General features: G+C 36.8%; 1 long non-coding RNA gene across 2 annotated transcripts in view; it reads right to left on the minus strand.

Moving 5' to 3' along the window:
* Positions 1–512: 512 nt before the first annotated feature.
* LOC136999892 (uncharacterized) overlaps positions 513–22,385 on the minus strand; it is a 36,247-nt gene continuing 14,374 nt past the window's right edge. The window contains exons 2-4 of one of the 2 annotated variants that reach the window (XR_010890172.1): positions 5,106–5,224; positions 4,683–4,818; positions 513–2,887 (exon numbers count right to left, since the gene is read on the minus strand). This is a non-coding gene — a long non-coding RNA (uncharacterized lncRNA). Of the gene's footprint in view, positions 2,888–3,498; positions 4,819–5,105; positions 5,225–22,385 lie in introns of those variants that run through there. The other variant, XR_010890171.1, reaches the window with a different exon arrangement.

The raw sequence follows: 22,385 nt of genomic DNA on the forward strand, positions 1-22,385 counted from the left end.
AATTCTCTTCTGTGATGCGCCACAAAATATCTGCAATGTGAATATAATAAATAATTACACGAAATTAATATAGCATTTGAATAAGTTTATAATTTGGTCAGATTAGGAAGTTGTTAGATTACCTACGCCGAGTTTGGGGATGAGTGAATTATCTCAAGCTTTGCTTTATTTTTTAAAATACATTTTTTATGAATTAGTTTTATTTAATTACCAAAACATGTGTGAATAATAAATCTTGTACAACGTAAAATCTGTTATTTCGTATATAGAATACAGATAAAACATTATTTTAAGTTTAATATCACGCATAACTTTTTCAAGATTTTTTCTCGACATTATCTTATAGAGATATTTGAAATCAAAGTAGACTGAAAACTGATCGATATTCTCCTCTTCTCAAGAGCTTGTGTGCTGTTTATGTTAGTTGATACGCTACGGTTTCATTTTGATGACCTGCGATGAACGAAGAAAAAATGCACATGGTATGAATGCGTGCTTTGTTATTTTTAACAGTGAGTTTAATAAATCTGTCAGATCAGACGAAAAAAATGATGACATATGAATCATTATATTTTTCTCCAATATACATTATTTACTGTGAACGATGGAAATACTATACGTAACGTGATATTCAACAATAAAGTAAAAAATAAACAATTGGTCTAAAATTATAAAACTTTTTTTATATTTTTTTATTTTAGTTACATTAATATTATTACATATTGATCACTGATGGCACTATTTAAAGCATAACATTTATTATGATAATTAGACGGCAGTTCAAATTTATTTATACAAGCAATAATCTGTTGAGGAAATTATTATTCGGAATCTGTGCATTACAAGATGCATGGTCATTGCACTTTAGAAATGTACGTCGGTTTGTGCGTAAATTAAAAAATTATCTTTAAATGAGGGACACACAAATGCCAGAATTTCGCGAGACACGCATGCCGTTGATGGCATTCTGCTGAAAAAGATTAGTACGATGCCTTTAATCAGGAATTTAATATCGGAGTCTTCGGCAATCCGGCGAGAAAATACAAAGACTCGCGCGGCTCGCGGCTCAAATTTACGTACAGAGCCGCAGCAAAAAATTATACAAATTGACCGCGGAGTAAATTATCGAGTAAATTATACAATTACACACGACTGCGAGGTGCACGCCGGACGGGATCAAGGAAAAAAGAAACGAAGGATGCATGTAGGGCGGGAGGGACGGAGAGAAATGGTCGACAGCGAATGGCATCGACTGGAAAGGCGATGCGCCGGAGCGGTGGTTGGCTGGTAAGCGAGTTTCGAGCGGCGCGAGATGACGAGCGGTTGGTGGGGACGAGCGGGGGTTCTATGGATTTCGGCAGTGCGCGAAGCGGCGTGGAGGGGAAGGGCGTGCGAGAGGGACGGGGGGTGCCAATCAAGTCCTAATTAGCCGGTGCGGCAATTTCGGTGGGTAACTGGTCGACCCGTCTACGGTCTACCCTATAGTCTCTAAATATGCGAGTTCACCGCGTGTAAGACTGCCCGCGTCTACTGCTCGTTTCGCCGAGCGTGGTCACCTGCGCTCGAATGAAACCAACGGCAACGAATAACGCGTCGTATCGAGGAGGCGAGATTTATCACCCGCTTCTGCCGTCGTTTAACGCGCTTCCGCATCTCCTCGCATTCCAATTAAAGTAATTTTACGACGTTCAGTCGCCAATGTCATAATACCGGATCTGAACTCCGTAAATGACATTTCGCCGTTTCCCGTTATAAAATTTTGCGACCTGTAATTGGACGTTTATCACATTATTATATCAAAAGGTGCCTCTTGGGACGCGTCAGGGTGATCGTTAATATTCTCCATTATGTATACGTTATCGTTCAGTTTTGACGACGATATACGACGATATCCGCACGATCGGTCATTTACATTAACCGATGGCGCCGGCATAAGAAAGCGGGAGATATTAAGCGCGTTTCTCGCCACAGCGCGTCTTCGTCTAATAAGAGATATAAATGTTATCCAACCGCGCTACTCCAATTAAAACTCCCCTGTTACGATTTACTCACTTGTTTTATTTTTCCCCCTTCGTTCTCTTCATTTCTTCCTTCCACCGTTGTAACTCTTGCCTTACAATCAGGTTTTGTGGTTGTAATGTTATCTGATCGACGTTGTGTGAATATATTAGTTGAAATTTACAGAGAAAGATCGTTCGAAAAGAAATTTATTATTACAATGAAATGAAATCCGGGCACCGGCAGCCAGCCACCCTTTTCGGAACGGTATATTTTTTTTATCTGCTATTTTCCTTGAATGAACTTCGCAGAAATATCAACGCGAGGGAATAGAGAGTTTGTTTTCTGATAACAGATATAACGCCCACACGCTTAACTTGGCTAAAAAAAAAACTGCTCACGCGTCCCGCATAAATAACGAATGTCACTTTTTGTGATTCTAATTTTATCCATTTTACTCCCGTATCCCAATATATCCGGTCGCTCCATATTCGTCCTACGTGATGTACGTAATATACGTAAATGCACGCAACATTTTTATCCGCAATACGTGCGTGTGTGCGTCCGCGGGGTTCCTCGGACGGAACCTAAGAGCAGCGTCGTAAACATACTACGCTATGGAAAAGAGAGTAAGAAGTAACAGTGGGCAAAGAGCGATGGGGGTAGGGGCGGTGAGGAGGGAAGGCGGGAGGAGAGGAAAACGAAGGGTGGCATTCCTTTTAGGACACCATTTTGTCTGGCTTCGTTCCCCTCTCACGTCAGACATCGAGTGTATAATTCATTTCTCGTAACTCCCATAGGATTACGCCATGGGCTGCCTCTCTTCGCAAGGGTCCACTTCACGAGGTCCATACTTTGGCGCTCGACCGAGTTGAAAGAAATATTGCTTCTGAAATACATACGGCGAATATGGGATTCGTGACGGATAAATTTTTATCAGCATATCCGACTGGACTCCCAAGCGAATAGTTAATGTATTCTCTTTCTGATTACAGGCAATTGCATGCGAGCCTAAGAGAGTTTGATAACGAACGATAATGAAGAAATATGAAAACGTGTGATATATCTGTCTCGTACAAATTATATTTACATAGAAAGAAAAAGAAGCAAAAAATTTTGCAAGCAGCATATAGTAGGATTTTTTAATTACTAAAAAACACAAAAAATTTTCTTGCGAAAGAATTACGTTCAGCAAAATATATTCAAGTTGTTTAAAATTTTTATTTGACCTTGTCGAGTTACGTTTTGCGTTGGACAGCATTATGCGCTATGAAAATTGAATGTCTGAACTAATCGACCGTATGTCTTGAAGTTAAGATGTGATAAGACGTCTTTAAATATCAAGGAAATGTTCACTGTGATGGAACGTAACACCTCGCGACGCAATGTAATATTTTCATGTTGATTATAATCTGCAATTTAAGCAAGAATTTCCCGTCTGTATATTAGAAAAAGATTCGAAAAATAGTTTGACATATCTTGCGCGAGAATATTAATTTGCTTATTTAGGATGGAATCTTTGGCAAAAATAAAAGATTCTTTTTAATACGATTACTAACATGTAAAGTTTTATTAATCGTAGTATTTCATTCATTATCTTCATCATGAACTAATAGAAACATTCTTATTTAAATATCTAATAATTTTCATTAATATGCTATTTATAACAGATCATCGCGGAGCGCGCAGAAAAATTTCAAGCTCTATAGCCGTACTTATCACGATGCCACTTGATGACGAATTATTACTGACGTTAAGATTTCGATCATATAAATATTAATAGTAACTGCTATCATCTGTTGTGAGAAAAAGTCTCATTAATTCTTTAACAAAGTAGTCGTTATTTCGTAGAAAATATTCATTCATCTTCGAAAAGAGATTAAAATGACGTGAAAAATTGAAATAAAAAAAAAATTGAATTTTATTATTGAGTAACTTCAAATTGTAATTATGACAGAATTTGTAAAATCTACGTTTCATAAATAATTCTGATAGAACTTGGAAAAATTCAGATTTGTTTTCTTCTCTCTTGCAATACATGTCACAATTTGTGTTAAAAATAAAAACGCATAACAATATACGAAATTTTATTTAGAAATTTACAAATTTACAATCAATGTGATATAGTATGCGATATATATATCTATATTCTTTCTTAATAATGTTTTAGATTAATTTTTTTTACTTAATTTTATTAAATGTACATGATATATTCTCTAAAAAGCGTGGAGAAATTTTCAGCAACCGCATATAGCTTGGAAAAATTGAGAATCTCATCACGTTATCAGAACGTGACGCAGCTATTTCTATGCTAAGTAAGAAAATGTACGTAAGAAGAGCTATATATATACGTAAATCGTTTTCGATCGTTTTAAGAATCTGTACAAATACCCGACCAGCATAATCTTAGTATTGAAAAATCACGTTTCTTTGAAGAAAAGCTTTACTAAGAATGTTCTTTGCTTATATTAATTTTAGCATTTAAAGAATGTAAATCTATTACATATTTTTACAATATTGAAATATTTGTTAAAGATTTGAGATCTCTTTTATAACTGACGCAGAAGTTAATTCTAATTTACTTTGTAAGAGGACTGTAAGTCTCGAAATACTTCAAAACCATCAAATACTACAGAACCATCTTCAAATTTTTTTCACTCATGTATGTGTGTGTAATACTTCACCTTCAACATCGCCTATAATTAGATCAGACCTAAACCAGCACACCACCATTTTGAAGTGTCGTGATATCATCGCTGGATATATTTCTTCGTCTTCATTTCCAAGAGCACAGTTAATTCGGTTGAATTTAATCGAGATCTACAAACATAAAATTCATATACATAATGCATCTCTGAATACAATCACAAGTATTTTAAGAGAGCGTGAAGCGTTAATACAATCTACATTTAGTTCACACAGTATGGTTAGAGTAGTAAACAGTACTTCTAAATCATTTTACGAAGCATTATTATACATACGAATAATTTTTATTAAGTTTGTAATGTTATAAATTTAACTTTAAAAATATCTATTTTTTTAATAAAAATAAAATGTAACAAAAGTTGTAAGAATGATAAAAATAATAAGGATAAAAAATTTATTACCGCGAAATTGATCGTCGAGACTTTATAATGTCATGTTCGCCAAAGTTAGTTCATTACTGCTTGCTCTCTCAAATGTCTTCGTCGGAAACGTTCTCTAAGAAGATTTAGTCAAAAGTAATCTGAAAGAAGATAGGAAGTTAGTTTCGCCTGAGGTCAGAATGACAAGGTGTGCGAAACCCAACCATTCCCAATTCTTTAACTCTCCCTATTGCTATAACCCGGTTTATAGTTTTATAGCTTTTCGCGGCGTTTCAGCGCCGGATCTGAAATAACCTTGCTTTAATTTTTTCACTGAATATTGCCGTCCAAAGGACGGTCCAAAGAACGGTCCAAAGGACACTTCCACATGCTCTCTTTTCGTAGGGTCAAATTAAAAAATTCACATTAGACTACAAATATTGAATTTATTTATATAAAATTACGTGTTTTGAAATATAAAAAAGCGTATGCATTACATTACTGCAATATTCAAACTTTCTTACATTCTACATTGTAATTAAATATTTAAAAATTGTTATACGTAGGATTGCAGTTAATGAGTGCACTGGAACTAAGATGGTTTGCCATAAACGTTAAAGTTTCGGAGTTTGATAATGCGATGGCTGATGAGGTTGTTGGCTTAAACGGTAATTGGCTATTTAGATGATCCAAAACTTAGGACTTGCTAAGTTGATTAAACACGTTGTGAATTCATTGCGCCTGTCTCCAAGAAAAGTACTATATTTCATTCATATTTTATGTACAAAAAGAGAGTAAATAATTATTAGAAATATAGATAAAACGCATAATGCAATAAAAATATAGATATTATAGATTCTTTTTAGAAATTTTATTCTTTAAATTTTTCGATTTCCATGCAGATGGAAATTTGCATTGAAGAATGGTCAGCATTTCGCATATTGAGATTACGTATTCTCTGAAGCTTTTTCTATATGTAAACTATATTATACGCGCTCGCGCTCGTATGGTACACGAATATACTGTATATCGATCTCTGGGATGATGCAACGGTTCCAGTTTGGCAGAACTGTGCAATATAGGACGGGAATAGCATCGCGTACGCAACGGGAGCAGTGTCGTGCATATTCAACGGCGCACTGTGCTACATATAGGAACAATGTTCTGCAACACATGCGCGTCTTTGCGGACCGTTCCGAGCGCGAACTATAAAGCCACGTTTTACTGGTCGTAAAGTCAATGAAGGCGGTCACGTTTGCTCTTTCAGCGTCTTCCAGGGCGTCTAGGCGTCCATCGACGATACCACCTAGGTAGCCTATGGAATTATGCCCGTTGGCTTCATGAATATTTAAGCCCCGAAGGTCACCATCGCTTGTTTCGGAACGTCGGACGCGAGCGATCGTACAGCGAGGCGTGGGTGCAAGTGCCGCCCGCGGCGTTTTGCCTCTTTTTTTTCTTTACCAATGGTTTTCCGTCGAGTCTCGAATTGCACAGTTACTGGGATGGTTTCGGTTTTTGTATAAAATCCGACTTTGTTTCGGTAGTTACATCTCTTCTTTATGTTCAGTTTATACTACAGTTTGCTGCTTGTACTGAACGCAATGTTAAAAACAAGCATAATTTTTTCAATAATATGTCTTTTAATAATAGATAGTTTTGTAGTTTTTCGGACATTTTTTAGTTTACATATTTTTTATTTCATATACATTTCATACACATATACTTATAGTTTATTCATTAATCGTCCTGATTTTAATAGAGGGTAATTATTTCTATGAAGCAGATACAATAGAAAACGACATAAGGATTGTCTTTTATATTTAAAATTATTTTTTAGACGAATATTATTTTATTAATATTTCCTACATGATTCTATAACAATTTGTTAATTAAAACTTGAGTTCTTAGGAAATGAGATTAGAGTGAAATTGAACGAGAGACATAGCGAGTAGTTTTAATCGAGAGAAGCTAAAAGTTTTAACATAGAAAGTACGAATAACACGAATTATCTGAATCGATTCAACAAATGAATTACTGAATAAGATTGCAATATAGGATTCATATAGTTTAATCACTATTATACTGTCTAATTTGATTGGTTTAATTAGCTCCTGGTAATTCGACGCAAAAGATATTCTAGATAATGGCGGATAAGATCTTAGAATTGAAGTTGTGAAAGGTGCAGCCGAATGCAGACCGCCTCTCTAATTAGTGGACGCCAGCCAACACGTGGGCTTTTCGTAGCAAAAGCAATTTCCTGACTTCATTTTTAAATTCCTGACTTCCTTTTCAAATTTATTCTACGATGTGTTCACAGATAATATTTAAAAATGAATAATTTATCACTAATAAATCACCAATATTATCTTAATATCTTGACACACGAAGCATAATACTTCGTTTTTGAAGCATATACAGTCCAATTAAAACAATAAATTTGGGACAACAAAGAATGCCAGGATCGTTTAGACTCAACTCTTTTGTACAATTTTTTTTCGTACAATTGAAGCGAGAAGCATTTGTCAAAATATTTCAAAATTCGCATCGCTGTATATTAACCCGAATATACCTTTTTTTGCTTTTCTATGACCATTTTATAAAGGAACAGTAGGGTCTTTTGTCCTTCGTTACCTTATGACCTTCAGTTATACTTGCCTGTTCTGTCAGCGAGCGATATATAAAATTTTTTTTGCTCCTACGGAAGGGAAAAAATTAGCCCTTTCGACCCGCTAGCGGTTTCTTTATGGTTCTTACTTCCAGACTATATTTATGAGCGTCCGTGGACCGTTGAAACGTATACGTACGATAGCATAATATTCTATTGGACTTCCGACAGGGATTTGCATTTAGTTACACCAAATATATGTGGTCTCGATATTACTTCTATATGGTGTTTATACTTTCCTAAAAGAAAGAAACGGCTGCGATTTTGTTTTAGTTGGTAGCTTTATGACGTTTAGTGTATATTAAAGAATCATCACTACTTGAATAATCAATTTCGGTCATCTAAAGTATCTATACGGCGTAAGCCGGGGCGTTTTATAGCGAAATAGTGGCATGTGCGAGTTTAGAATACCAGTTTTCAGTCGGGCGCAGCCATTGGCATGTTGTTCGACGACTCACCTCATTGGCCCCGCAAATGAAGCCCCGCGGTGCCCATGGGACTCGTAGAGGGCGTGGATACTGCGGGATTTAAGCTGGTATAAGCAACGAAGCTCCGTCTTAATTAGGCAATTTTAACGAAAATGTTAAGGGTATATACACATATATCTCTATATGTGACCGTGTTAATCGGTCACCAACTTTGGTCCTCGAAATTCTGAAGCTTGCTAAGAATGCGGTAACGATAGCATCGTCGCACTGGTCGTATAAAGAGTAGTGCCGGATTTCGGATTGATTTTAATTAAACGTACTCGCGCGGGCATCGCATTTTCGTCTTTTCTCTGCGCAAACAACCTCCAACGGAATAATTAGCATAAGTGAGTTGACGCGCCGAGCTTGCTTGTGAGAAACGGTCCAAGCTCATCTCCAGATGAACAGCGATTCCGCGACCAGCATGTTACAACTTTACGTATAACCCGGCTCACATCACGCAAACGAGATTCCCTGAAAGCCTGAGGTGAATGACGTCGAGATTGCAGTTCGGATCCGAAAGTTCTTCGATCGTATATGCGCTTTGATCTCGCGGTTATTTATCGAATAAATATGCACACGAAACGTGTTTAGACTCTCGATGAAATCAAAGAAGGCTGAATTTCTCTCGTGACATTGCCGGCTGAATTTTATAAAGACAACATGCCATTTATAATCTCAGTTATGATCATTCTCAAACGCCAAATGGTTCCAGAAAAAGAATAAGACGAAATATATTTAAAAATTATGTACTTGATATTAATTTTATTCGTCGTTTGCAGTTACAGTACATGTTTACAGCGTGTGAACACTATATATTTTTGAATAAAATAAAATTTGAAATAATGTTGAGATTTTTAAATACTTCAAGAATAAATCATTGAAAGACTAAAAAAGTTATTAATTAATACAACTTAGATATTTGTTATAGCTAAAACATTATGGTTAATGTTTGGAATGTATGCAAATAGATTTTACAGTTAATTATAAGTTGAATGATATTAGGCAAATAATAAAAATAAATTGTGTCAAAATTAAAATAATTAGAACATTATAAAAAGTCATAAATACAAACATATGAATAAGCAATTTTAAATGCTTTAATTAGAATAATTAATATATTAGTATATAATTTTAGAAACTCGTCGGGACTCGATGAAAATATTGTACGCAATCGAGCGTGGAATCGCTGATGTTACGTTTATATGTATAAAATGGTAATTTTATTTCTTTGTACAAAGAGAGAGAGAGAGAGAGAGAGAGAGAGAGAAAGAGAGAGAGAGAGAGAGAGAGAGCTATAAGCCACGAAAAATTTTTTATAAAAATTTTTGTTGCAGTTTTAATTGTTTACTTTGGCTGCTGAATTAATACTTTGATTCAAGTTTGAATTAAATATAAAAATTAATATTGTAAAGAATTAAAGTTTGTAAGAATAAAATGTTACAGAAATTCAATATTGAGAAAAATGATAGATGTTTTCACATGATGCTACATCGTGGGCGTTCAGTTTTTGCACCCATGCCAAAGAGATTCTAGATGATCAAGCGGGGCGTGGCTAAAGTAGTTGCCTTTCAATGGAATTGAATCATTTGCAAGGCACATACGTGCCTTGAATTTATTTAACGAAACAAAACAGCTATTTGCGAACGGTTGTCCTCGACGTGTGTATAAATTTCTCGTACTTCCGTTGCTTTTACTTTCCTTCTTGCGCTTTAGCGTACATTGAAATTTGCAGTAAATAAACACACGTGAATTAGCAAGCGAATTTAGTATCTTCAAAAGTGAAACCTGTTTTATGCAACAGGAAGACGGCGGGATAGCGACGTTGAATAGTGTGATACCGATAACTCACGCGATATTATATCGCTCAGTCGGGTTGTAAAGACACTTGGCTGCGAGATGCGTATCGCGGCGGGTGTATATTCGATTCTTCTCGCTCGCGCGCAGTTACGTCCGCGGGCGGTTTTATACAAAGTGCGCGTATACAGTTACAACTTGAGAGTATAAATTGTGCAATATTACGGCGAGTATTGCATTTGAACGCGCAAAGTAAAGTTTCTAATTAAGGGCCTCTCGAGCGTGCACCAAAGGATAAGACCGAGGGAATCGCGAAATATTACGAGGCACCGAACGGATAACGACCCTACCGGCTCCGCGAATAAACGCCGGGCTATCTCTTTTCCCCTTCTCCCTTCGTCACCCTTTTGCGCCTTTTCATTCCTCTCTCGTCCCTCCCACGCTTCGAAGTTCGAGTGGAACTAATGAACCGTACGCAACACAATTACGCAGCCGCTTCTACGAGAATCCTTACGCGAGTCGCTCTTCCATCTTCCTTTTGCTCAGCCGAGTCCTGCCACGACGCTTGAGGGCTCGTAAATTGCGACAGGATTGCGGTTAACGTACGCCGTTATCGATATCGTCTTATCTTTCTACTTGCATGTTCCTCCTTGTACCAACCGGCCAACCCGCTGTCGCCGTCGGCCGCGGGATCCGAGCGGAAGTGTAAAAACTGCATTTTACGATGAGAGCTGCGCTCTCACCTCTCGTAAACAAAGTTTAGTAAATTAATTCGCAGCTATGTAAATGCGTGGTTTATACGCTGGATGCCTTTTTGCGCGTACACCCAATGTGGTTGCGATTTTATTTACTGCGCATTATTCCAGCAGCTGTATCGTCGGAGAAAATCGCGCGGAATGTCAGTCGCTCCGCCATTTTTTTTATAGTATAATTAGAAATTTTAAGCTGCACTTCTCTGAATTTAATCATGCTTTATAAAATTATACTGTACCTATATAGAGCTTAGTTGATTATAGGCAATAATATTCTGTGTTTATGAGAACCATTTTTTGGCCGAATAAAAAAAATACTATAGATGATTTTACATACGCGAAAATACTTTTATATTAATAATCACGCTCGCAGAGCGTAAAGATACTTTATTTGTTAACGTATAAAGCTTAAACTGTCATTTAAATTATTCTTTACTCATTTATTATCAACATAAATGAAATTTTTGGAATTAAAACGAATTTCTTTTCTTATCGAAGATTCGTGTATTTATGTCAGTAATTGTCGCGTAACTTACATGATCAGTGTCATTTTTATATGAAAGAGTTTGAATACAAAGCGAAGATCATATTGTGAAGAGAAATTCATTGGCTGGGTTTATATTTCACTGTAAAAGGTCGAGCAGCAACGAGCGTGTGGAAAATCATAAATATTTAACATGCAAGTCATATCAGAGAGAGCTTTCTATATTTCGGGTCCTTCACGATTCGTTTCTTGGAAAACATGATGCCTCGACAACTGGTCAATGTCGATATTTCACAATGTGATCTTCGATAATCTACCATCGTTTGAATAATTTTTTCATTCTTAAAGCATAATAAACGTATTTGAAGATACACGTTTTCTTGAATTGACAAGCTGGAATTTCATTTTTTAAAAATTCGAATGTTTGGTAAATACATTTCAAGCGGGGATTACATGTTTTTATTAATTAATGGTAAGATGGTAAATCAATGAAATTTTTATATTTATGATTATTATTCTGTTATTACAATAACAACATCATTATTCACGAGTATGTAATATATTATTCCGCAAAAAATAGAGAACATTTTTTAGACGTACAAAATCGAGCAGTTCCTTAATCACTCATAAATTTTGCGAGAAATTTTTTTATTTACAACAATTTTCAGATTTAGAAATATGATGATAAAAAGTTTTCGAAAACAGCCTAAAGCATGTATCAATACAAGTTACAAGTTTGAAAATTTTTTGTCTATGATAATTTTTTGCTAAATTTCAGCGGTTTTTAAATTGCCAAATTTTTAGCGTCCGGACATCTTGATGCGGCAAAACAGTTCGGCCAACTGGCTGATTGTGCGCCATTGATACGTACTCAGCCAGTACAGCCAATATAGGTTCAAAGTCGTGTAACTTGTACGTAATTTTAAGAACAAAACAGTATGTTCTTTTTTTAGGCTTAGAAGTCTAAAGATAAAAAATTTTCAGAAAACTGTCTAAAGTATGTGAAAGTACAAACTTCAAGCTTTCAAATGCTTTTTAATTTACTTTATCTGCAATAATTTTTTGTCAAATTTTAGCGGTTAAAAAATTGTTCCATTTTGTGCGTTTGAATAGTGTTCTCTATTTTTTTGTGAAGTAGTGTATCATGTGCTGTAATGAAAGTAAAAGTTACACGCTACGTGCTTAGAAAACATTATTCGGAAAATGCCATTTGTTTGCGATTGTTATGAATGGCGTCTAATTTATGTAACGCGAAAAGTTGAGTACTTCTGGCGAGCCGCGGCCGAAATAGGAAAGAACGTAACACGCAATCGCGCGTGGCGTTGTCGAACTCGTCGTAAAAAACGGGCTTGCAGACGAGAAGCATAACGTCTGTTTACGATGGTCGCATAAAATTCCCTCTCGGATGGCATGCGAGCATGAATGAAGGCAGTGGTATGTGTCGTAGGAACGGCAGCCAGTCAACCGGCCGAGGGAACGAGCGATTACGCAAGCGGCCGACTTTACGAGCAAACGCGAAGCGGTATCTCTCTGGCTTTAGACACAGACAGTCCCCAGACAAGAACGACGATGACCTGCACGGTGCACGGTCACTATGATGATCTCAATGATGAAATCGCTTGAGTTCGTTAACTGCGCGAATAACAAGATAACAGCGATCTGCGTTAAATCTTCAATTCTAATTTGAAAATTCTTACAATCGACTCCTGGTTGAATTTCTTTTTAGTCGGATGAAAATAACGCGAAATTTATTAATTACAATTGCAAAGTACAAATGTAATAACTCGTGCGGTCATCAAAGCGACCGGGAATGAAGAAATAATGAGGTTCTGTGAAATTTTCATTTATTGATCTCTCTAACCGAGTTTTACTCGTCAGTCTTCTTGCATACGCGAGGAACTCTCGGCAATAACTGCGATGACCCGCATGGTGCAAGCTGCGATGACCTTTTAATGATGAAATATGCCGTTAGAATGAGAAAACAATAAGCATCCATCTCAATGTATAAATAATCGATAATTCTAACCAGTATTGGTTGATTTTTTCGACCGAGTGAGTTTGTCATTCAATATAGATTCAAGCAGCGCGTGACCTTAATGAGGGGGATGACCTTTCTTCGTTCTCCGCGTTAAAAAATCTTGTGACGCACTGTCTATCCGTCATTCAATCTATTAATTTTCCGATCACTGATCACACCCTGCACATTTTAAGGACATCAAGGATGCATGAGCGAGTGTCAACGTTATATAAGATAAGAATGTATCTATTATCTTCCATGTTGCTGATACGAGTTGTTTCCCCTCGCTGAACAAATAAAGCTAAACGAGTGCTTTTATGACTGTCTATAAAGCTTTAAGTGTTAACGAAACGAGCGGTGTACCGGCGACTCTACGGGTTTTAAATCGCGCGTCTTTCCGTGTTTTCAGGCGCCGTGACCGTGCGCGGGCACGCACGCCAGTTCATACGCAAAACACCTGACTGATGTCGGTCATTCACATGAATCACGGTTGCACGCTACGCATTGATGTCAAGGTTACTTGAGTAACGGTAAAGTCGACCGCGCAAATGACAGACAGGTTGAGCCTGGTTAGCATTTCCGTGCTAACCGCCATTGCGTATGCATGAACGTTTTCGCAATTCTATTTCAGACAATATGAAACGATTATTGTCCGTGCGTGACTTTGGAAATCGACCGATGTTAGACTGAAGCACGAATCATTATTGTGTTGAATCAGCACGAGCGTGACGTTCGTCAATTACATAAACAGATACGAGATTAGTTTGCACTTGACTAAACATGTTCGTAATCTTAAACTGTAAAGTTCATTAAAAACATCTGAATGACGTGATTTTCGTTTGCATAAGCTAAGATAAAAAAGTTTTTAGCATTAAGACGTACATTAATCTTTAATATATATATGGATTATGCAATACGTTATATGTGTAATACATTATCTGTCTTTATGAGACAGAAAATATTTACTCGCGTATGCTTAATCTTTTTGGAGAATATTACGCCGTTTCAGGCATTACATGCAAAAAATACTTATTAATTTTTGTAATAAATAAAGTACGACTAATAATTTTATAAAAATAATGACACAATTAAGAAAATTTAATATAATATTATAGAAGGATTTGATATGAATGAAAAATTGTGAATAATCTTTAGTAGAGAAGATTTCTCGGTTTATCGCCCCAATTAATTCGTCGGAACTATTCGTTACGACAGGTTTTCGCGAATTTGAAACTCTAGTTCCCTTCTCCGATTGCTATGCAAGGTCAAGGCCGCAAACATAGTCGTCCACTTACGTGAGGTAGTTGCGTTTCCTGGAAACATAACGATGCATTGGCCGAGAACCTCGTTTATCGACTCTAAAACGAGTCAAGGTGCAGAGTACGTAGCAAAACACGGCGTACCTCACCCCTAAAATAGATTGTATCTGTACCGAGTTTCACGTCTGTCTTACGTGACGTCACATGGTACACCAGGTTCGCGGCAGAAGTGCCACGACCTGCCCCAATCCGGACGGGTGTAAAGGCAGGGCAATATAAACGAACGTTTACAGGCTCGTTACATTTTTATGAGCTCGACGCCACAACTACGCCACTACGACCATCAACAGAATGTCGTAAACCATCAACCAGCTCTGTCTCCCTTTCGTTTCCTCTCTCTTCCTTCCAGTCACACGCTCGGTCGCTCTTACCAATTCTTTCTCTCTTGCACACCCGCGTATCTTCCACCTACCCCTCGATGTCGTCTATCCCTCCCCCACTCGGTCGGTCCACGTGGCATTTACGCGTAACTTCCGGTCTGTGACGTCATGTCGCCGCTCGTAGACCACTTAAGTTACGTCATTTTATTGACTGCGATCATAAAAGTTTTTACACGCGGACCTCCTGCGTGCCCCCACTTGAGATCGCGGCGAGTATCGGTCGGTGGTGGGTTTTATGTCGCGCCGCTTTATTGTTTTTACTACTCGCAGGCACATTGACCTCATTTTAATTTCCCGATGCGATGTAAACATACTGGCATCTTATTGAAATATTTATGTGTCATCTGAGTAACACGATTACCTGTCGCGCGTGAAATGCAAGCGGCATTGTTATTTGTTCTATAACATTTTGATAAAAGAGTTGTGTATGACGTGTGTCCTGGGTTCATTTAAAAACGATACATACACACATTTCTCTCTTTTATATTATAAAAGTAATGTGATTTGTATAAATACGTTTTTCCACTTATCGTAGAATTTATTTTTTAATTTGTGATCCGGAAAAATTATAACTACAAGTTTCAATTTAGGGTGACATCTATATTTCTACGCGCATTTTCCCTTAGCGATCGAACAGTCCTCATGTAACAGCAGCAGCATGTCTGCCATAAGGGGCGCGCCATCTTGCTGATACCCCGGTTTTCATTAGGCGCCACCCTCTTGACGTCATTGGCGGTTGGGTCGGCCATCGTGGAACTCATTATGCAATCTTCTATTCCTGGAATTCATGATGGCCGTCGGCGGGCACCTTCACCGGCGGCCATCAGAAGAACAAGCCTGCACTCTGTTAGAAGTTGCCGCAACTTTTGGTTTCAGGGCTTCTCAGATAGATGTCTCTACCGCTTAGAACGCTGTGCTGATCTTTATTAACATTTAAAGCGTAAATTTTTATAATTAATTAAACAATGAGTTTTGTTCTTAACAGTAGCTAAGATGTTTGCAATATGCACATTTAAAAAAATGTATTTGCAGCATATATTATGCATTTATTTGTACTTTTAATCAGAATTATTTAGAATATTATTATTTAATTATATTATTAACAATTTCAGTTTGAATTTTGCGATTATTAGTGATAACAAAATCAATGAATTGTTTAATTCAATGATTAAGAAGTTATAAAGTAATTTGATGTATAAAGTAAATAATGAATTATTTAGATTTGTGTGTGTTATATTGAAAAAAAATGCTTGCAAAGTGACAATAGTTTATAATTTTATTTTGACTTTTAATAAGTAATATTTTTATGTTACATATGTAACAGATAATATAATATTATATTATATGTTACGTATAATTTATACGTTATATATTTATGTTATATATTTTAATATTTTATGAAGAATTGCATATATATAATATTTAAATAATTCTTTCTTTCATCAATTTCTTTTATGAAACAATAAAAAAAATTGTTATCAAAATATCAAGATATATGTACAAATTTGATATCAATATGTTAACATATTATTAGCATAGAACAAGTATTATTTATCATAATGTAACTTGAATTTTATACGCAAAAATGATAAATTGTAATGCTAATAAAATCATGCTCGACAGGAGCAATATCTCGTATCACTGATAAAGTACATGTTCTAAGAGATACATATTAAAAGAACAAGAACATTGATCACACGATGAATCTGTTTTTTTGAAATGCGCATTTAAAAATATAAGCAGGTTTTTGCGATCGTGTCAGTAAGAGTTTAGCTAATTAAAAGTTACGACAGCGTTACAGTATATCTAAGATAATTTAAAAAAAGACCACAGTCGCCGGCTGAGATATATGCGAGGAAAAGGCGATGTATTAACGCAGCTTCGCGTGCCTCGATCCATCCAGTCTTCCTCTATCTGCAATATTATGCGCATCCGTAGGCAGATTAAATTCACGATACTTTCCTACGGGCGTACGCTCGCGAGACAAGCCGATGCGAAAGTGAAACGAAAATTTACAGTAACCCTACCCAGAGGCATCGCGGGTACTTTAAAGGACAGCGGGGCAACCTTATCCGCATCTCAGATCCGGATAATTATGTCGGCGTGTTTATTACGCTCGGTTATCCGCGACTTTATTTCGTCGGATAAAAGGATAAAAGGACGCGAGGTAGATATCCCGTAGCCGTCGCGCGAAGACGTTTGCAAAGAAAAGTCACGGCTGGAATTCATGATGGCCGATCTTCTTTCCCCCCGTCGATTTCGAAGCAGTTAGCCTGGGCGTAGGTAGGCGAGCGCGTGCGTATGCGTGCGTTGGGTGCGTTGGGTGCGTTGGGTGCGTGTATGTTAACGCACACGCGGTTGTACATATCCTCCGTCTGGACTGCAAACCCCAAGGCAAGATTGGTAATTTCCGAGCCGACTCCTTTTTCCACAAACTCTATGCGCGAGACTTTCTTCGGAAGATAAAAAGCTCCTGTTTCTATTTAGTCTGTATTTCTCCCGGGACTTAGCTTTCTACTTTTCATGGCATTTCTATCTTGGACCGAGTACTTTGAAAGAGAAGCGAGAGTTTATGGTTGAAATTAAAAACTGCAATTTTGCATGAAGGCGTTACGCGATTGTATTGTTATATCTTTGCACTGTGAATGGTAGTCACATTGATTATAGATATTTCGCAAGCAATACCGGAAGAAAATTAAAGTCAGTTATTTTTTTAAACGTCATTACTTGCGACGCATGAAAAAACAATATATAAAATACATTTTATCAATTTATAACATAATTTCGATATTTGAAAAGTTGTTCTGCGTTAATTAACACAACTTTTTTAATGTATAAATTGCGGAAATGTATTGCGATAAGTAACAAGTAAAAATACTAAATATCGGAAAGCAATTTCGTGTTTGACTTATCTATGCATGTGAGTGTTCTGATAAAAAAGGATATCATAATTGCTGTGCTCCGATAATCACAACTTATCCTTACAAGACGCAATTTGAAACTAATTTCAGATCTGGGCAGTGTATCAGGAATGGAAAGAGCGGAGCATCCACTTGATAAATATTACGATTATGCTCATTATAAAATTTAGTCGCACGCAGTTGCGGTTCGGAGCCCCATTTGTTCTTATCAAGTCTTTCTGTAAAATCTCCGGCTCTTTGCCGTTGAATTTAGAGCGGCGGCTCTAAAAGAAACGAAGAGGAACAGCGGATAACTTGTGCGGGATGTCCAGGTAAGCTGCAGGGATAAACAACCAGCTTGAACGGATCCTCCGAACCGTCGAGCTTTGAAGATCCAATGAACCGCTTATTTCTACTTTCTTTTTGCTCCGCGGTTTCGTGTAAAACATCGGAGAGCCCGAGGTAGAGTTGACACATAACTCAATACATGCGTGTCGTATTTACGACGTTATAAAATTATCGAGTTGATGGTTTAAACGGGGATAAAACTGGCATTAGCCTGTTTTTTGGCCGACTACTCACAAATTAATTGGTTTCTGTATCTAACGCGACCGGTTTTTTTCTCTCGGTTCCAAAGCTAATGTTCTATGGATGTATGTATTTTTACTGTGTAATTGTCGTAAGAATTTTTTAGCGAAAAGGAATTCTAATTTGTAAATACAAGAAGGGCATTAACTATGTAAATTCTATTATTTGGATACTATCGTTTTTTCTTGGTTACAATGTTAAAAGTAGAAATATATATGACGCGGTAAATATTTTTAGAGAAAAAGATACTAGCAGCTTATTTTTAAAACATTTAATAAAGATAAATTACTATAAAGTACGAAGTTGATGCGCGTGCTTTGTTGAGTGTATACAAGTTTTGTAGATGACTAGTTAATTAGCATTTATTTCTAGCAAGAAAGTATGTATCTACTACATAATGAAATTTTCGAATTTATCGCTCAATGTCACTCTAAAAACGAATTTTGGATTAAGTTAGATATTTTATAAACTTAATGTGAGTATAATGTATTTCCATTAAATACACACGTTTCTATTATATCTTGCTTTCGTTTTTATATTAATGTGACGTTGAAACATAATGTTAGTGGATATGAACTGAATTCATGAATTTTATGTTATATTTTATGTCAAAAGCAATCAATTCAACAATTTTATGATAATAAGTTCTGCAAAATATTTTGAGATCTTACTTGTCTTTTGTCTGTGAATGATCATTCTTGATATTCTCAATCTGTTATTAGATGATGAAAGTTTTCGCATATTTTGTAGACGCATTGAATTTTTTGTACGTTTAAAAATACAAAAGCTCTATTCGCGAACTTTTGATTTGTTCCCTTTTTCTTTTTGTATACCAAATGTTTGATTCATGTATTTCAATTCACGTATCACAGATATTAGGATAGGTCAACAATCTCACGATATAAATCTTAACGTTGCGAATCTTAGAACAGTGTTAGAGATGAGTAAGCTTTCAGTCGACGTTACGTCGAAAGCACGGGTGGTCGGCACGTGTGTCGTTTCACGAACCTCGTAAACACTCGCTGGAAGATGCAACCGTTATACACGCGTTCATTACAAGCGAGCTAAGTTATAGTAATACCGCTGCGAAATGGATTTACATCCGTCGCAGAAGAGCGTGATTTAAAGGAGCATGCCAAAACGTGGAACGTTGTATTACGCGGGGCTCCAGCTATTTATATCGAAACTCCATGGAATACGTAATAATCATAAACTGATTTTTTGGCACCGCTACTTCACAAGAATTGGGTCGAGAAACTTGGATATGCACACGAAAAGAGTTTATTTTTCTTTTACAGCATACTGTCTGACCTACTATATTATAAATAATTTTTCATAAACGGATCGCAGAGATATTTATAAATATCATAAATATAGTCATAAATATCAAAATATTTTTATATTTCTGGATTTATATATTATGTCTAGAGTATTTTTTAAAAATAATCAGTATTTTATCTTCAAAAATATTATTTTTAATTTTATAAAATTTATAAGATAAATTTGTAAAAGAGGATATTTTTAATACAGAATGTATAATTTGAAGTTTCACGGTGTGCAGTGATATTCCGAAATAATATTTTATTTTTGCGGCCGATTTCTGTGCGCTCGATATATGTGAAGGATATCTAAATGTAGAACAAATAGAGACGCGAAACTATCGAGAAAAGCACGTGAAAGTTCTAAACTTATCAAATCCGACGAGAGTAGGGTAGTTGCCATCGTTGCGTTACGCAGCCCCGCCATTTTCATTCCCTTTCCTTCGCTCCTTCCTTTCTTCGCAGCACTCCTTTTGCCGGACCATATGGCCTCTGCGTCGTGTATCGGCAATCAAGCGCCAACGCGTTGTAGCAAAACTCGAACCCGTTCCATAAGGAACAGCGACGATTTTCTCCATGGTCGATAATCCCTACAGCCTCTCCGTCTCTCCCGCTGCTCTTTTTTTGCACGTCATCAGTGGTGGCTCCCCATTGGACAGCTCACATAATGCGCACTTTTTATACCCGAGAGAGCTCTCCGGTCTCGGCTGCTTAACATAACGTCGGATTCTCATACAATTTCTTCGGATAAGACTCATTACCTATTAATTTATTTATTTATACCGGCTGCGGCATGCGCGACATTTTTGCGACAATTGCCGGACATTTGATTTGTTTTCTGAAAGTGTCAAGATAGTGGCAGAAATAGGCAACGTTAACATTTAGATGATATACTTCGGCCGCAGCCATCATTAAGATATGTATTAATTATTTTGTATAACTTTATCTTGCACGGCGAATCGCAAGTTTCATTATCTTGTTCAATTTACAGGGGCTGCGTAAATTTGTTACAATGTTACATGGAGAAATACATTCAATATTTTGTGCACTTAACAGATTTCATTTATGAATAAATGAAGCTGTTTTTGTCCGTTACCGAAGTACAGGCGATACAAACAGGAATTCTGCTGCATCCATATTGTGTGATGTTTACTACTTTAACTGATCTTTTAATAAAGTCCCACGCCGATCTTGTCTTCCATCTACGTGTCCAGCAGATAGACGCCGGAGAAGTCACGTAATGAGAATCTTTAATATAGCCGGTTTCAAAGTTTCCCCGTCTAACTAACGACTTATCGGATTCCTGTGCCAATTTTATCAGATAAGACTCGTCAATTATTTATTTAATTCTTTACTGCGCCTTCACGACGCCGTCATTTTTCGTTTTATCTATGGATATGCTGAAAATTATACTCTCGATGGAAGAGATACGCAAAGAGAGAAGTAAAATGCGCTCATTATGCATATTACTTTGTATCCTTGGACACATCCTCATCCCGAGAACGCATATAGTAATTAGTAAATTATGTGGGTAGCTTATTAGGATTCGGGGCTAAAATTATCGCTCTAATTTACATCTATCGATACATTTCGCGTTGGATTAAGGAACTGAAAGAGATCAGCGCCCTAATAAAAGAGATAGTCTTTCGCGATGAACAATAAAATTGCCGTTTTGTGCCTGACAAAGTTGACCGGTGAAGTTGATTCGTTTTGCGTGACTGCGAACTTGAACAGTTTACTTTTCAAATGCTAATAATGCTCATTTCGTGCTCTTTACAAATAACTTTTTGTTAAAGCGTTTTGTAGGTTCCGTTTGCGTTCATTTGCGTAATAGATTCTGTGATCTAAGGATATTACTTTATGCCCGTCCGGGGAAATTGAAGAAAAGAACGTCGTCGGTGGAACATCCATTATTTTTGTGGTATGTTTGCGCACGATGACAATCATTCCATCGTCGTTTAGCAATAAGAGATAAGAAATATAAGACAGGCATGCGATTGCGGAAAAATAATTGCTCAAGAAAAATCAACAAGTCATTGACTAGCTTCACGTACATACATTCCTGGCGGCAGTAACTTTGTCACACGCTGACGAAGAAGTTTTATATACAATATGAACGTTTAATTAAATATTTGCTAATTACGGCGCGCAATGTCGAATGATAGATAGTAATAAAATTCTGTTCACGCGAGAGAAATTACCTATTGCATATATATTAATAGCCATAATGACACAATCGAGCATGTCAGTGGATTATTTTTCATATTACGAAAGTATTTTGTCATTGAACTGATAAGTGACATAAATAAGCGTGTAACACGAATCTTGAATTCGAAAAATATTCCCGAGTCTTTACTTGCTTTGCGTAACAATGCAGAATTTTTAATAGAGAATCAATAAAGCTCGCCCCCGGCGAGCTGTGCACGAAAAAATCGACACTCATGCATGTCACAATTCGACGGCGGAAACTGATGAACGGACGATCATAGTTTTGCATACTCGACGAGGATACGTGAAGAATGGTTGCGACGCCGAAATACCGTAGCCGAATAGGTGAGCCGGAGCACGTATCGATCTGAACGCCGTGGACCTGCCCGAGCCAGCCGCGAGGGAGGCGAACCGCTACCACCACGA

Source organism: Linepithema humile, chromosome 5 (genome assembly GCF_040581485.1).
Source record: "Linepithema humile isolate Giens D197 chromosome 5, Lhum_UNIL_v1.0, whole genome shotgun sequence".
NCBI lineage: Eukaryota > Metazoa > Arthropoda > Insecta > Hymenoptera > Formicidae > Linepithema > Linepithema humile.